A 15,720-nucleotide genomic window follows, 5' to 3' on the forward strand; every position below is an offset into this window, starting at 1 on the left:
AAGAGCAGACGCGTTCACTGGGAACGCCCGTCCCTCGTCTGGCACGGCTTAGGCTCGGCCCGGGAGAACACGACCACACCACATCGATCTGTTGAGCCAAGGTGGAGCGGGGGGGAGGCACGGTGAGGACAGTCACCAGAGGGGCCCGCTTTAAGCCTCGCCGGCAACCTCCGCCCCCCCCACCTCGCCTCAGGCGAGAGCGGCCGACGACCCCCAAGAGGAGAACGCCTGACACGTGGCACGGAGCCCACAGGGCGGGGGTCGCCCCAGCCGCAACCAGGTGCCCACAGCGGGGGCGAGGGATGCACAGGGTAGAAGACCCACGCGCCACCTCGCCCCGCCACCCTCGGGTCGCCCAGAGACCGGAGGTGGCACCAAGGGTCGGGTCAGCCAGACGACACCACACAGGAGCCGGCGCACAGGCCCAGGCGGGCGGCTCCAGCGGCAAGGGCCGAACCGGGCACCAGCTGGCGGCCCAGAAGCCCAGAGCCCCGCGTGCGTCCAGAGACCCACAGTCCTCGGTGGCAGACACCAAAGGAGACCGTGTCAGCACTTATCTGGTGGCAAAAAAGGCCTATTAAGGGCGACGAAATGACAGCAGCTGACAGCGGAGCACATCGACGACGCGCAGGGAGGGCCCCCGGAACCTTGTCCCGGCCACCTGTCCCCAACGCTGCCCCATAAACACCAGGCCCCGAGCTCTCTTGGGGGGGGGGGGTCATCTGGTCGACCGGGAGGGGGGAGGGGGCGCGTGGTGGCCAAAGCGGGGGCGCGGGCACCAAGGGGGGGCGGGGGGGAAGCTGGCCGAGGACGCCCTCCCCGCCTCGTCCACGCGGGCAGGGGTACCGGTCCGTCCGAGTCTCCGAACGGGGATTTGGCTTCGATGTGCAAAAGGAAAAGAGAAGACAGAACCGTCAGCGAGGCGCTTCCCACGAGACGAGCGGGCCCCGACCAGGGACCGCGCCCGGGGCCCGGACCGTCCTAGACGGGGCACCCAGGACGGCCCGAGCCGGCCCCCACCTCCCGACTGGGATTCAGGGAGCCGGAGAGGGGGGAGCCAAAGTCGCGTCCGACGACCGAGACCCACGAGGGCACGCCGAAGGGTCGAGCGCGCCCTCCCCGGCCACCCGCGGAAGCAGGGTCCGGTCCATCCACGTCTCCGGACCCGTCAGGACTCTGACAAAGAAAAAGCATGTGTGCCGGGAGACGCCTCGGGCGACCGGACCCCACGGGGGGACCGCACACGCGCCTCCCCCGCTCAACCCTCGGGTTCCCCCACCTCCGGAGTGCCACGCGGAAAACACCTCGGGCAGAAAGGACCCGAGGGCCCGGACCCTGGCGCGCCCTCCGGCGACCTCCAAGCCACCGTCTGGGCCGGTCCCCACCTCCGGAGCGGGGCCGAGGGCGAAGCAAACGCTCCTGAGGGCGAAGCAAACGCTCCTGAGGGCGAAGCAAACGCTCCTGAGGGCGGCCCAGGAGGCGTCCGGACCGCCGAGCCCGAGTCCAGGCGCTCCGGGCAGGGAAGACCCTCTCCCCGCCCACCGCGGCGGCCCGGCCCAGGCAGGGTCCGGGCGGTCCGTCCCCGTGGCCGCAGGGGCACGGGGAGATGCTGGTCGACCCGGTCAGGCCGCCCCGCGAGCCGGCTCCGGGGCGCCGCGACGGTCACCCTCCTCAGAAACCTAGAGAACCAATCTCCGGCGACAGCGGGACTGTCCCTAGGCCTCGGCGCCACCGGGACTGTCGCCGCCAGCGTCGCCGGTGTCTGAGAGCTCTGCCTCGGGCCCAGAGGCTGAGTCACAATCCTCCTGAAAGGCCTCGCCGAAGCTCCAGAGGGGAGGGACAATATACAAGCGGCCGCCAGGTGGCTCCTGACAAGCGACTCGAACGTCCCGAGGACGGGTCGCTGTCGCCGGCCGCCGGGGACGCCACCGCGCCGGCCGCCCAGACGCCCGAGCTCGGCCCGGAGCCTCCGCCGCCGAGCGACGCGACGCGACGCGACCCCGGCCGCAGAGGAAGGGAGAGACGCTGGGAAGGATCTCCTCAGGAGGCTGCCACGAAGGAGACTCACTCCCCCACGCGACTCCGGGGTGCTGGGGGGGACATTCCACGGAGACGCCGGCGGGCGGTGGGGGCTCGGGGCGGGGTCGGCGGAGAGAGGGGCACCAGCGGCATCGCAGACTCCCCCGGCCCCCCTCCCCCGAAAGAGAGAGGGAGGGAGGGAGGGAGGGAGGGAGGGAGGGAGGGAGGGGCCGGCAAAGCGAAACCAGGCGAGCGCTGCTCGGAGAACAAAGCAGGACTTTGGAAAGCAGACACAGACACGCGAGCCCAGGAGCAAGAAAGGAAAAGGAGGAGACACACTCGGAACCCCCAACAAGAGAAGGCACCACTCAACCTGGGTGGAGACCGTGACAAAGTCCGAAGACAACACACCCAAGCACGCGCCGGTGGGTGGGGAAAGTGCACCTGAGGTCAGGAGAACATGGATTTCAAAGTCACTGAACTGGCCACAAACACCAGAACGGCAGGCGGGCGGGAGGGCGGGCGGGAGGTCTGGGGTGGCAGGGCTGCGGGGGTGGGGGTTGGGAGGGGCGGGGCGGGGGGGCCTGGGGTGCGGGGGCGGGGGGGGGGTGGCGGCTGAGGGGCGTGGAGGTGAGGAGGACCGGACCGAGTCGATAGGGATCCACTAAATAAACCCCGTGTTCCATGACAACAGCCAGTTACATGAATACATAACTTTTTGAAGCAGATCAGAAAGGAAATGAAACAGAACCACCAGGCAGGAAAGTCAAGTCATAGAACTGCTCCGGCTGCTTAAAAGTCAGAGAGAGGGAGAGGGAGAGGGGGAGGGGGAGGGAGAGGGGGAGGGGGAGGGAGGGGGAGGGAGAGGGGGAGGGGAGGGGGAGGGGGAGCGAGAACGCAGACACATGCGCATATACGCGTGTCCATATGTATACGCACGCGTATTCGCGTCTATATATACGCGCACACGTGGGTATAAACAAACACGTTCAAAGGGCATGCTCACATACACGCATGTGTCTGTGTGCGCACGTGTATGCCTAGGCGTTTCTACTGTGCGTGTATGCTTGCGTGTATATACGTAGACACAGGCATATAGACACAGACGTCCACGGAGATACACAGGCACGAATACACATGCTCATATGTGCAGATACGTCGGTATCCATAAACACATACATATACGGGGAAAGCGCAAGCATATTGCAAAAGGGGCTTTTCTGTCCAAAACGGATCAAGGCGTCAGACAACTCAGCCTCCAAAAGGGAAACGACCCCCGATGAGCGAAGTGGGCAGGCAGGGGGCCCGAGCAGACACCTTCCTCCCAAAGAAAGGGAGAACAGACAGACACCCAGAAGCACAAGGTAGAAAACACATCAGCGGCAGGGCTGGGCTGGGCTGGGCTGGGTCTGCCGGGGGTGGGGGCGGGCTCGCGGAAGCACCCCGGGGCGTTTATCTGGACAAGGATCCTTCTCCTTCGGAGGGGAAAGGCCCAGGGGCTGGAATCGCAATCGCGACAGCAAGTTCGAACCACGAGAAGACAGTGGCTCCTGATCGGTCGAACGCGTCTTTGCTGCCGCTGAGGAACATGTGGGCGGACTCAGAGAGATCACATCTCATCCCCTGGGGCCTCCCAGAGAGAGAAACCACATCCCTAGGGAAAAGAGTCCTGCGATTCCCTCGGAACACTCCACCAAAGAGTCCCCCTTCGACCCAACCCAGCCACTCCACGGAGTGCCCACGGAGGGGACAGAGAAGATACGGACATGTGTATGTGTGGGATCGACCCCCATACCTAGGTAGACATCCGTACACACAGAAGGAGAGAGCTCTCTGTCTGTGTGCCTACGCCTGTATCTATTCACACACACACACACACACACACACACACACACACACACACACACAGAGGAATGGGACTCAACCACCAGAAGGGAATGAAATCTCACAGTCTGCAGGAACTTGGAGAGACCTTTAGAGGGGATGATGCTCAAGGAAATACCTCAGAGCCGTCGTTTCCACGCAGTACCTACCAAACGATACACCGTGAACACAACAGAACCAAAGAGAAACAGGCTCCTAAGATACCACCACGGAGCACATGAGGGGTGGCCCGAGGAGGGAGCGGGGGACACGGTGGCGGGGGGTGGGGTGGGGGAGAGAACGAGTGAACGAGCGCCACCGGTGAGGGAGACAGATGAAGCGGTGCCACCTCCCACTTAGGAAATCCATGAGTCACGGGCACGTCACGACACCAGATGTCATCTGCCGTGACACCAGGTGGTGACGGACGGTCCCTCACTAGACGTATCCTGGCGATCGCTGTGTCAGGCGCTACACTCGAAGCCATCGTCGGTACAGCTGAAAAGGAACGGGGGAACAGAACACGAAGAAAAAAAAAAAAAAAAAAAGGAAAGGAAGCAGGACGGGAGGAAGGAAAGAAGGCGAAAGGAAACGTTGGCAGTCAGTCAGAGGTCCGTTTGAGAAGAGTGGGACCTGCGTGTGTGTGGAGCGGCGGGGAGTGGGGAGGCGGGGAGAGAAACTAGGGTGAGTAGGAGGACGGGGAGCAGGAGGAGGAGAAAGAAAAGGACCGATGGCCTCGAGGGGGAGGGGGAGATCAAGGATCCAAGGAGTGGACAGGAAGGTCAGGTGAGTGCCATAGGGAAAGGAAACGAAGCCAACCCACGAACACCCTCCCCACGGTGGTTGCGTTCAGTCCAAGATCAAGATGTGGGTAGCACGGTGTCCTCCAGCGCACGGGGACGCACAGGCCTGCCTTGGCGTGGGAGTTCAGGATCAGCCTGAACGCTGAAGCCGTTCTGTTCATCCACGGCTGGCACGTACCATGGTCCCACGACATTCACACATCCTAGCAAACCATCGAAAGACTCTCACTCACTCGCCATGAAACACGTAGAGAACAGAAAAGGAGGGACCCGATGGTGGCTGGCTGGCTGGCTGGCTGGCTGGCTGGCTGGCTGGATGACCATGAGAGTCTGAGGATGGAACCCATGGACAGAAAAGCATCCGATTCCCTTGGGTCAAGAATCGGTCTCGCCTTCTGTGCCTGGTGTCCTTCCTACGTCTGGAGGATTCCCTCCCCCCCCCCCCCCCCACCCCGCTCCCAGCTCGAAGGTGCTCTCAAGGTCCCCGCCGGCACGCTCTCTTCGGAGCGCCCGTCTGAAGGGGAACGTTCTCTTCCACGTCCCCGCCCTGAGACCGCTTCAGCCTGGCCCGCCCCTCCACCCCCGCCTGCCTCTCTCCCTCCTGCTCCTCCTCCTCCTCCTCGGAACTCCTGAGCGCTCCTCGCCCCGGCCTCTCACCCCACACGGTGGCGGTGTTGGCCTAGGTGTGCTCAGGCGCCTCCTCCCCGCATCCCAGGGGACTGCCGCTGTCTCTCGACTGCGTCGTCCTGGGACCATGTGTTTCCCGGCCTTTTCTGCGGGTGGGGGAGACCCGGACGGGCCGGGGCCAGGCGGGGGTGTGGGGGAGCCTGCATGCGGGGGGAAGGGTGGGGGCAGAGAGGAGGAGGAGGGGGAGGAGGGACGACACGACTCCCCAGTGCCAGTGTGTGCCTGTGGCCCGGGAAACAGAGGACGCACCGGGCTGGCTCCGAAAAGGGGATCGGTCCCGAGATCGGGCACGTTTGTTCTTTGCAGAGGCCCTGCAGGTCGAACAGGCAGGGGCAAGGATTGGGCTTCCCGCACGGAGAACTGTTCACCCATCGTGGAAACAGGCGTCTGTCACACCGGGGCTTCGGCTCTCGGTGCGATGTCCACGAGCCGTAGCCACTGAAACGTGCGCGCGCTGGAGCCGGCGCCGTGCAGAGGGCGATCTCATCCGGCTCCTCGTGTCCTTCCAGTGAGTAGGCCCGGATCTCGGGGAGAACAGAAATCCAGAGAGCTGCATGAACCTGACCGTCACGCTTTCAGAAGCCAAGGGAACCAGAAATGAGGTTCACTCGCGTGTGGGTCTGTCTCTCCACGGGACGAATCCTCTCTGTGAGCAGATGAGGGTTCCGGGGGCCCCGTGGAGCAGAGAGGATAGACCGTTCCCTCAGGCCCCCTGCTCCTCCCATGCACGCGCACGCTCCCCAACGGTCGGTCCTAGGAACAGCCTGCCCCAGAGGAGCGTGCTGGCCACCACCCACCTCCACGGAGACGGAGACGGCAGTGTCCGTCCGCGTCAGTCATCCTCGTCCAGAGTCCCCGGGCTGCGTGCCCTCGCCTTCACGCCTGGCGCCGTCCGTTCTGTAGGTTTGTGTCGAACCTGCCCGGAGCCCTGTGCCATCGTCCCGGATCAGGGGTTCGGTGGAAAACACCCCGTCCCCCCGCCTCATCGGCAGGTGGATCCTTCACCACTGGGCCACCAGGCAGGGAAGTCCCTTCACAGCCTTCTAAAAGCATCTACCCTGAAACATTCCATGTCGTCCTCCAAAATCACTGGACCATCACGACTGAAATGAAGGAAACTATGTGAGTTCAAGAATGTCTTCACTCCTCAGTGCTTCTTGCTTTAGAACCACGAAGGCATCTCTCTCTCTCTCTCTCTCTCTCTCACACACACACACACACACACACACACACACACACACAGAGGGGGCTCATCGTCCAAAAGAAACCAACTGTTGTGTTTAATCCATCCCCTTTGTTGTGGCCGTTGTGCCATCGCTAGTCAAAGAAGCTGATCTCATGTGGAATCCGATGTCTTCTCTAGGACACTTCAAGAAGCAGCAAGAGTGCCGGTTTGTGAGAAACGAAGGTCAACCCGTCACGATGCGATCCCTTTTCCTGGCCTGATCGTTCAGAAACTCTCCCATCCCAAGCGGGGGACGTCAGGATATCCATCTTGAGTTTGGGACTGGGGCTTCCCCGGCGGCTCCGTAGGAAACCATCCCGTGCCCGCGCAGGAAACACGGGTTTCATCCCCGGCCCGGGAAGATCCCACGTGCTACAGAGCCACGAAGCCCATAGGCCTCGCCGATGGAATCTGTGCTCTCGATCCTGGCCGCTGCGAGCGCTGAGCCCACACCCAGCAGCCAGTGAAGCCCACGTGCCCCAGAGCCCACGCTCCCCAAGAGGAACCACAGCCACGAGAAGCCCAGACACACAAGCGCAGAGCGGCCCCCTCCTCCACGGAGAGAGAACGGCTCGCACGGCAGTGAAGGCGCAGCACACCCCCACAGACATCAAAGACATCCCGTGATTCGAAAGCAAGACGGGCTCTAGGATGGGATGCCGTCGGCCAAGACCTCGTCCTATCCCTCGGGAAGCTCGCTGACTCTGCGGTAGAGGAGATCAAGAGACCGCCGCTCACCGTGCCATCGGAAGTGTGGGAAGCTCTCCCTACAGTGCTGAGAGCCCAGTGGAGACGTGACCCGTGGGGACCGTGAGCGTGCCTGTTCTCGTGAAGAAGTCCTTCCCAGTCCGGGCTCTGGAGATCGGCCTGCAGACAGTGGACGGCCATCCCTCTCGGCTCCCTGCAGGCCCACGGGTCCGGGCGTGCTGTGCCCCCAGCATCTGCTCGCATCTTCTGGGCCCGTCTCCCCCATGGTGCTCCACTCGCTTTGAATCCTTCTCCCCTCTCGTCTGACATGTTTTCTTTCCTGTTCGACTCTTTCCGGCTCCCCAGGCACCACTTCGCATCGTTCTTCTCTTCTCATCGCACTCGTCTCGTGGAAAGAATTCCACGTATCTCTGCCCTGTGCCCCAAGGAGTCTGTCATCGCTCCATTCATCTGGGGATGGACTGGCACGCAGGCAACCCCGGCCCACGAAAACCGTGGTTCCGTGTGGATGGAACGACTCGCCGACGACCGCAGGGGGCTTGTGGACGTGGACGGCTGGCACCGGGGAGTCGTCCTGCGGACACACCCTCGGGCACCATCGCGTTCGCGGGAGCGTTTGGGTTGCCGTCGTGGTCGCCGCCGTATTCCCTAAGACGTGTGCGGTCGCACTGGATTCCGACGGCGTCTATTGGAAAAGAATGGATCGTTCCCCGGATCCCCTCCGAAGGACTTCGAAAAGAGTCGTGGTCGAGACATGATCGATCTTTCCAACACTCTCACTTCTGGGTAGACATCTAAAGAAAAGAGACACAGAATCTAAATCTCAGAGAGACATCTGCACTCCCATGTCCACGGCAGCATCAGTCACACGGGTCAAGAGAGGGAAACAGCCCGAGTGTCCATCAAGGGAAGAAGAGGGAAAGAAGACACACGATCCAGATAGAGATCGATCGATAGGTAGACATAGATGTCCCACGGAGCCACAGGAACGAACACATTCTTATCTGGTGATAGCATGGATGTGACTTAGGGCGTGATGCCAAATGAATAAGTCAGGTAGAGAAAGAAAAAGACTTTCTCGTGCCACTTACATGCCATGGATGGCCATCAAAAAAAAAGAAAGAAAGAAAGAAAGAAAGAAAACGATCATCACAGAGCGGCTGGGGGAGGGAGAAATGGGAAGATATTGCATTGATGTAAGGGGGAAAGAAAAAAAAAAAACCGACTTCACGGATAAGGTACATCTGTACTGTACACGTCACAACGAGCACGGTGATTCTAATGAACAGCATTATTATGATCGTATGATACTATTCGGAGAAGGCCATGGCACCCCTCTGCAGTCCTCTTGCCCGGAAAATCCCATGGACCGGAGGAGCCTGGTGGGCCGCAGTCCACGGGGTCGCTAACAGTCGGACACGACTGAGCGACTTCCCTTCCACTTTTCACTTTCACGCCTTGGAGAAGGACATGGCAACCCACTGCAGGGTTCTTGCCTGGAGAATCCCAGGGACGGGGGTGCCCGGTGGGCTACCGTCCGTGGGGTCGCACAGATTCGGACACGACTGAAGCGACGCAGCAGCAGCAGCAGCAGCAGCAGCAGCAGCAGCATGATCATCTGAGAAAGTTGCCATGACAGTGGACATGAATCACTCTCCTCCCGTCCAATGGCAGAAGGAAATGGCCACCCACTCTAGGATTCTTGCCTGGAACTGTCCACGGATGGAGGAGCCTGGTAGGCTACAGTCCGTGGGGTCGCAAAGAGTCGAACACGACCGAGTGACTTCACTTTCTTTCACATCCAGTCATGATCTGTATGGGTTGTGAGAAAGCTATGAGCTACCGCTTGGGTGGTCATTATTCTTCTGCAACATACAGGTGCCTCTTGTCCCCATTCTGTACACATGAGAACGGAGGATGTCATATGTCCTTCACGGAGGAAATGATATTTCAATACACCTGGAAATTAAACACATAAAATCACCTAGTTGTCTTGTCTTTCCATGAAGAGTCAGTATCGGCTGCGCTAAAAAAAAAAAAAAAAGAAAAGAAAAGAAAAGAAAGAAAGAAAGAAAAAGAAAGCTTTCTTTGGGGGTCTTCGATATGGCCATGCAGGGACACAGGTTTGAATAAAAACCGGGGGAACGTTCCCCAGGAAAGAGTCGGGGGCTTAGAAAGCTGAAGCTCCGTGAGGTTGTAAAGCGACCCGAGAGCAATGAGGATGGACTGTCACGCAAACAAGGGACCGTCTCTTCTTCCAGGGTCCATAGACGGTCACCAGTGAGGCAGGGAAAGGGGAGGGTGTGTGGGATAGGGGTCTTGAATGTCGGGAACACTGTTTCGAGGATCCGGAGGCCTCTGTTCCCCAGGAGGTGCTCCGAGTTTCCAGACTGAGACACAGACCTCTTCCTCCATGGCCCGCCCCTTCTCTATTTTGGGGCGCTCTCTTGGCGATGCTGACTCCACTTTGATTTTCCTGTCACATGTCATCCCCTTTTGCATTCAAAGATACCATTCCATCATGGAAACAAGAGACCTGGTTTATCTCTTTAGAGAGGATTCGAATGAGACAGGATCACTATCCGTGGCGTGGTTTCGGGCACGAACGACCCACACGGGGATCCATGCCACATCTCTCTTTGCCATAGAGAAAGGCTGTGTATGGCAAATGATGCCACGGGATCGGCGAGTTCCTCGGGCTCAGCACTCTCTCGACTTGGCTGCGGTTTTGGTTTTGTTCCCTTCCGTGTTTGCTCGCTTGCTGACCCGCACGTTCTCTCCGGATAGGGCAGCCCATCGAAGCGGAAACACAATCCAGTCTGTGTGGATCCTATTCACGCATCCGATGGGGAGATCAACGACCTCTACGTGGATCCATACACATGGCCGTGTTGGGTTCAGGAGGACCCTTTGGTGTTTTCTGGGTGCGCCCTTTGTTGTCCATGAGCTCACGTGCCTTTCGGGGACATGGCTGATGGAGACGGACACCAAGCAGCAGGGCAGCGAGCTGGCGTCTCGGCCTAGAGCGGTTTCCCAAATGACATCTCAGAACCAGGGCTGAGACAGCCATCCCTCCCCGGGCCCCCCTCGTCGCCGGGGAGGGGTGGGGTGGGGTGGGGGTGGGGGGTGTGAGGTTGGGGAGATGGGGGTGGGAGCCGGGTCCGGGTGCGCGCACGCACGCGCCTGTGTGTGTGAGTGGGGGGGGGGGGGGGGGGGCGGGGCGGGGAGGAGACGGGACTGGGCTCGGGGTTGGGGGTGCCCGAGGTGAGGGGACCGTCCCGGTCCCCCTGAGACGTGAAGGCAGGTTCTGTCCCGCTGAGAACTCCCTGCCTTCAGGGGCGCGCGAGGGGAGCAGGTTTCTCTCCAATCCATTTAGTAAACGGTTTTGAAACAGTTTCCAGACAAAAAGTATCACACAGTTATACACAACATGTCTACTTGTACTTGCCGGGGCCAGCGTGAGGAACTCCGCCCATGGCAAAGGTCACGAGGAAGGAGGCTTGGCACACGCAAAGGCGTGATCAGGCCTCCGGAAACCCCCCCGTTCCCGAGCATCTACCCCCAAAGCCAGAGTCTACCTAGAAAGGACGCGTCTCGTGGGTTGGTTAGGAATGACGTGGGTGAAGGGTTTTTCACGTGTCGGGCCAATCATGACGGCTCATCCCCGGCCCTGGGTGTGACGAGGGCGTCTCAGGTCAAACCTCTCTGCTGACAGACCGGCTCGCGTGACAGGGTCATCCGCACTCCCGCCACGACGCACACGAGTGTCGACGACCTCTCCACCGTAAACAGCACAGAGAGTCTGGGAGTCTTTGGAGAGTCTTCGTGAGCACAGGGCTTTTCTCACGGTGGTCGAGTCCACGATTGCCGCCAGGCCTCCATAGCCTTAGGCACCTGGGAATCTATGAATCCGTGTCGTTGGAATATAGAAAAGGACATAGAGTCGTTTGGAAGGGGAGCAATACTGGACTCTGTGAGTCCATGAATGTTCTCTTTTGGAATAGATTCCCTGTCCTTTGGGATCCAGCCCTGTGTCCTTGCTATGTAAACATGTCACTCGATCACTCTCTTAAGCCTAAAGAGACCTTCAGGGCACCATGGGGGAAAGGGATTTCATGTGTTGGGCTGATGGTTGCTGCTACATCTCCATGTTCCCTGCCCTTAGAGTGAATCTAACTAGCATAGAGGAGACATAAGGATTCACCTTTCAGAGGAATCATGTGACCTTTGGGTTCAACCCATTCCTTTCTTGATTGGAACTCACGACACCCTCACCCTACAGGCATGTACCTTTATCTGGAGGGTGGTGCCTGGTTTAAGAAAAAAACACCCTTGGAACACAGAAGTGTTTTGGGGATCAGAAAGAAAGGATCATCACATGTCAGCAGGCCTCACGGCCAGAAGATGATGTCATATCCCTGAGACCCCTTTTTTTTTTTTTTTTTTTTTTTCGTACATGTATGTGAAGCACCTGATTTTGAGAAAGGTCGGGACTCCTGGCCCCCACGTGACTCTGTAGTCATCCCTATATGTCACCAAAGGTAGAGAGGCAAACCCAACACGAAAGAAATCGGATCCGTCTCCGGAAAGACCGATACCCCCATGTCGCTTCTTTCTTGCTCCCCGTTTCTCTGGCTGAATTCCAAGTTATTCAGCCTCTTTTCCTCCACTCATTTTCCTACGACACTATCCGTTTCTAATCTCTCTATATCTCTGTCATTAAATACGTGTTTATCCAAGGACGCCAACACCGTCCCCACCTTCGAATTCCCTGGATCCAACGGGGCTGGACCCGGGCAGGAGGCGGCGTGTGGTGGTGTGTCTGGGGCATGCGCAGGTGGTGCCGCGTGGGTGTATGTGTGTGTGGGGGGAGGGGTAATGTGTGTGGTGTGTGTATAGGTTCCACGTGAGGCCGAGTGTGTGTCGGGTGGGCACCATGGGTGTGTGCGTGTGGGATGCGCCTGTGGGTGTGGGCATGGCCGGAAGGGGGTGGGGCGTGCAGAGACAGTGGCCCAGAGACACAGCCAGGCAAAGGACAACGCAGTGTGTGTGTGTGTAGGGGGTAGGGGGGAGTGTGTGGTATGTGGCCTGTGCGAGCGGGGTGTGAACGGGCTGCGTGTGTGTGTGTATGTGTCTGGGGTCGGGATGTGTGTGTGCGCAGCGTGCAGGCGGGGTGTGTGTGCGGGTATGCGTGTGGCGTGTAGGGTGCCGCTGTGGGTGTGGGTGTGGGTGTGGCCTGTGGGTCTGAGGGGCGGTGGCGCAGAGACAGAGGCCCAGAGACACAGCTAGGCAAAGGACAACGCAGTGGGGGGGGAGGGGGGGGGCTCGTGAGGCGGCTTGCAGGAGGGGTGGGGGGTGGGATGTGTGTTCGGGCATGTTGTGTGCGATCGTCGCGGGGTGTTTATGGGCGGGGGGGTGGGTGTGGCGTTGGAAGCGGGGCTGGGTGTGTGTGGCCTCAGCGTGTGGTGTGTGGGCAGAGCGAGAGAAGAGGAGAGGTGGAGCATCACAGCCAGGCCAAGGACAACGCAGTGTGTGTGTGTGTGTGTGTCTGGGTTCGGGATGTGTGTGTGTGCTGTGCGTACGCGGGGTGTGTGTGCGGGTATGCGTGTGGCGTGTAGGGTGCACCTGTGGTTGTGGGTGTCCCGGGGAGGGGCGGCGTGGCACAGAGACACAGCTAGGCAAAGGACGGTGCAGTGTGTCTGTGTGTGTGTGGGGGGGGGGGGTGCGGGAGAGGTGGGGGTGCGGGGTATGTGTTGGGGCATGGTGTGTGCGGGGGTGGGGGGTTTAATGGGCGGGCAGGTGTGTGTGGCGCTGGGGGCGGGGCGGGGTGTGTGTGTCTACGCATGTGGTGTGTGGGCAGAGACAGAGGAGAGGGGGAGAGTCACAGCCAGGCCAAGGACCACGCAGTGGAGGGGGGGGGAGGGGGGGCTGGGGCGGGGGGGAGGGGGGGCTGTGGGGGGAGGGGGGGCTGGGGCGGGAGGGGAGGAGTGTGCGGTGTGTGGCAATCGTGGGCGGGGTGCAAACGGGCTGGGTGTGCCTGTGTCTGGGGTCGGGATGTGTGTGTGCACTGTGTGCAGGCGGGGTGTGTGTGCAGGTATGCGTGCGGTGTGTGGTGCGCCTGCGGTTGTGGGTGTGGTGGAGGGTGGGTGGCGCAGAGACACAGCTAGGCAAAGGACAGTGCAGTGTGTGGGGGGGGCGGGGGGGCGGGAGAGGTGAGGGGGCGGGGTTCATAATCTGAAAGGTGAAAGGCACAGGGACGCACGGACGCACCCACCCACCCACGCACGCACGCACGCAGGCAGGCACCCAGCCACGCACCCACCCACCCACCTGCCCACGCACGCACGCGTCCACGCACCCACCCACGCACGTGCCCGTCCACACTGTTGTGTGACGAGCTGGGTGGATCTAAGCGTGTGATGACTCTGTCCATCGGGTGGAAATCGCAGATCTCAGTGAGGTTATGATGGGAGCAGGGGCTTTGACGCAGTGCGACGGAGAACACACTGATGATCGACTTCAAGGTCAATAGAGAGGGGTCTGAAACCTCCCAGAAGGAAATCACAGCACTTTATCATAAAGTTTGGTGTAGCTATTTGTTCTGGCATAGTCACCAAGTGTAAACGGTTCATTTCTGAATGTCATTTCTGTCCCGCTGAGTCCTCCCTGCCTTCAGGTGCGCCAGCGAGGGGTGCAGGTTTCTCTCCAATCCACGGCCATGCATCGTTTTCGCCCTGTTCAAAAAAAAAAAAAAAAAAAAAAACACAAAGACCAAAACGTATTTGTTTATCTTGGCCTGTTTTCCGGGCCGAGGCCAAAGACCTCTTCAAGCGTGTCCAAAGGATCTGACAGGATGGGAGGGAGGGTGCAGGTCAATCCACGGGTCAGGAGATCCACAGAAGCTGTCACAGCTGTGACTCGGGCCTTTTTCAGAAACAGGCCCATTTGGATGATTCCCTGGACAGGAGTCACCCCAGGAGTTTCCTTGAAGGGATCGAGTTGAGCTGCAGGAGTCGGGAGCGTGACCCCGCCGCCGCCAGAGGGCCTCCTCAGCCCGGCAGGCCGGCCTGCAGGCAGGCAGGCAGGGGCTATTGTCTGTGGGCCCCACCGCCACCCTCCCCCACCCTCCCCCTGCAGGGCCTCGTCCGATAGCTTCATTCAGATGCAGAAAGCTTTCCAGTCAAGTCAGAGCCTTTGACTTCGCCTCGAGCTTCTCTCCATTGAATGGTGATCCGCCCCACCCACCCCTCCTCCCATCGCCATCCCCATCCCCATCCCCCCATTCCATGTCTCCACCTCGAGACTGCCCCTTTCGGCACCGTGCGGAGGAAGGGGGCTGGGGGGTGGGGAGGGAGGCCGAGGGACACACTCGCCTCGTGTCAGGCCAAAGGAGTCTCCTCCTTTTCTGTCACCCAGGAAACCCCGCTCACGCGTGCGAGGATCACGGACGTGCGTCGAAGCAGCCATCGTCCCTTGACAGCTTCCCCTCCGTGGGAGGAGGTTTTCATTCCTGCCCGCCTCCAGTTCCGTTCCGTTCAGTCGCTCAGTCGTGTCCGACTCTTTGCGACCCCACGAATCGCAGCACGCCAGGCCTCCCTGTTCATCACCATCTCCCGGAGTTCACTCAGACTCACGGCCATCGAGTCCGTGATGCCATCCAGCCATCTCACCCTCTGTCGTCCCCTTCTCCTCCTGCGCCCAATCCCTCCCAGCATCAGAGTTTTTTTTTTCCAATGAGTCCACTCTTCTCGTGAGGTGGCCAGAGTCCTGGGGTTTCAGCTTTCGCATCATTCCTGCCAAAGAAATCCCAGGGCTGATCTCCTTCCGAATGGACCGGTTGGATCTCCTTGCAGTCCAAGGGACTCTCGAGAGTCTTCTCCAACACCACAGTTCAAAAGCATCCATTCTTCGGCGCTCAGCCTCCTTCACAGTCCAGCTCTCACATCCACACATGAGCAAGGAAAAACCATAGCCTTGACTAGACGGACCTTAGTCGGCAAAGTCACGTCACCGCTTTTGAAGATGCTATCTAGGTTGGTCACCACTTTTCTTCCAAGGAGTCAGCGTCTTTTAATGTCATGGCTACAGTCACCATCTGCAGTGATTCTGGAGCCCCCCAAAATAAAGTCTGACCCTGTTTCCACTGGTTCCCCATCTATGTCCCACGAAACGATGGGACCGGACGCCATGATCTTCGTTTTCTGAATGTTGAGCTTTAGGCCAACGTTTTCACTCTCCTCTTGCACTTTCCTCAAGAGGCTTTGTCGCTCCTCTTCCCTTTCTGCCATACGGGTGGTGTCATCTGCATATCTGAGGCCATCGATATTTCTCCCGGCCATCTTGAGTCCAGCTTGTGTTTCTTCCAGTCCAGCGTTTCTCATGATGTCCTCTGCATAGAAGTGAAAGAAGCAGGGT

This window comes from Capricornis sumatraensis, unplaced genomic scaffold (genome assembly GCF_032405125.1).
Source record: "Capricornis sumatraensis isolate serow.1 unplaced genomic scaffold, serow.2 scaffold30, whole genome shotgun sequence".
In the NCBI taxonomy this organism is placed as follows: Eukaryota; Metazoa; Chordata; class Mammalia; order Artiodactyla; family Bovidae; genus Capricornis; species Capricornis sumatraensis.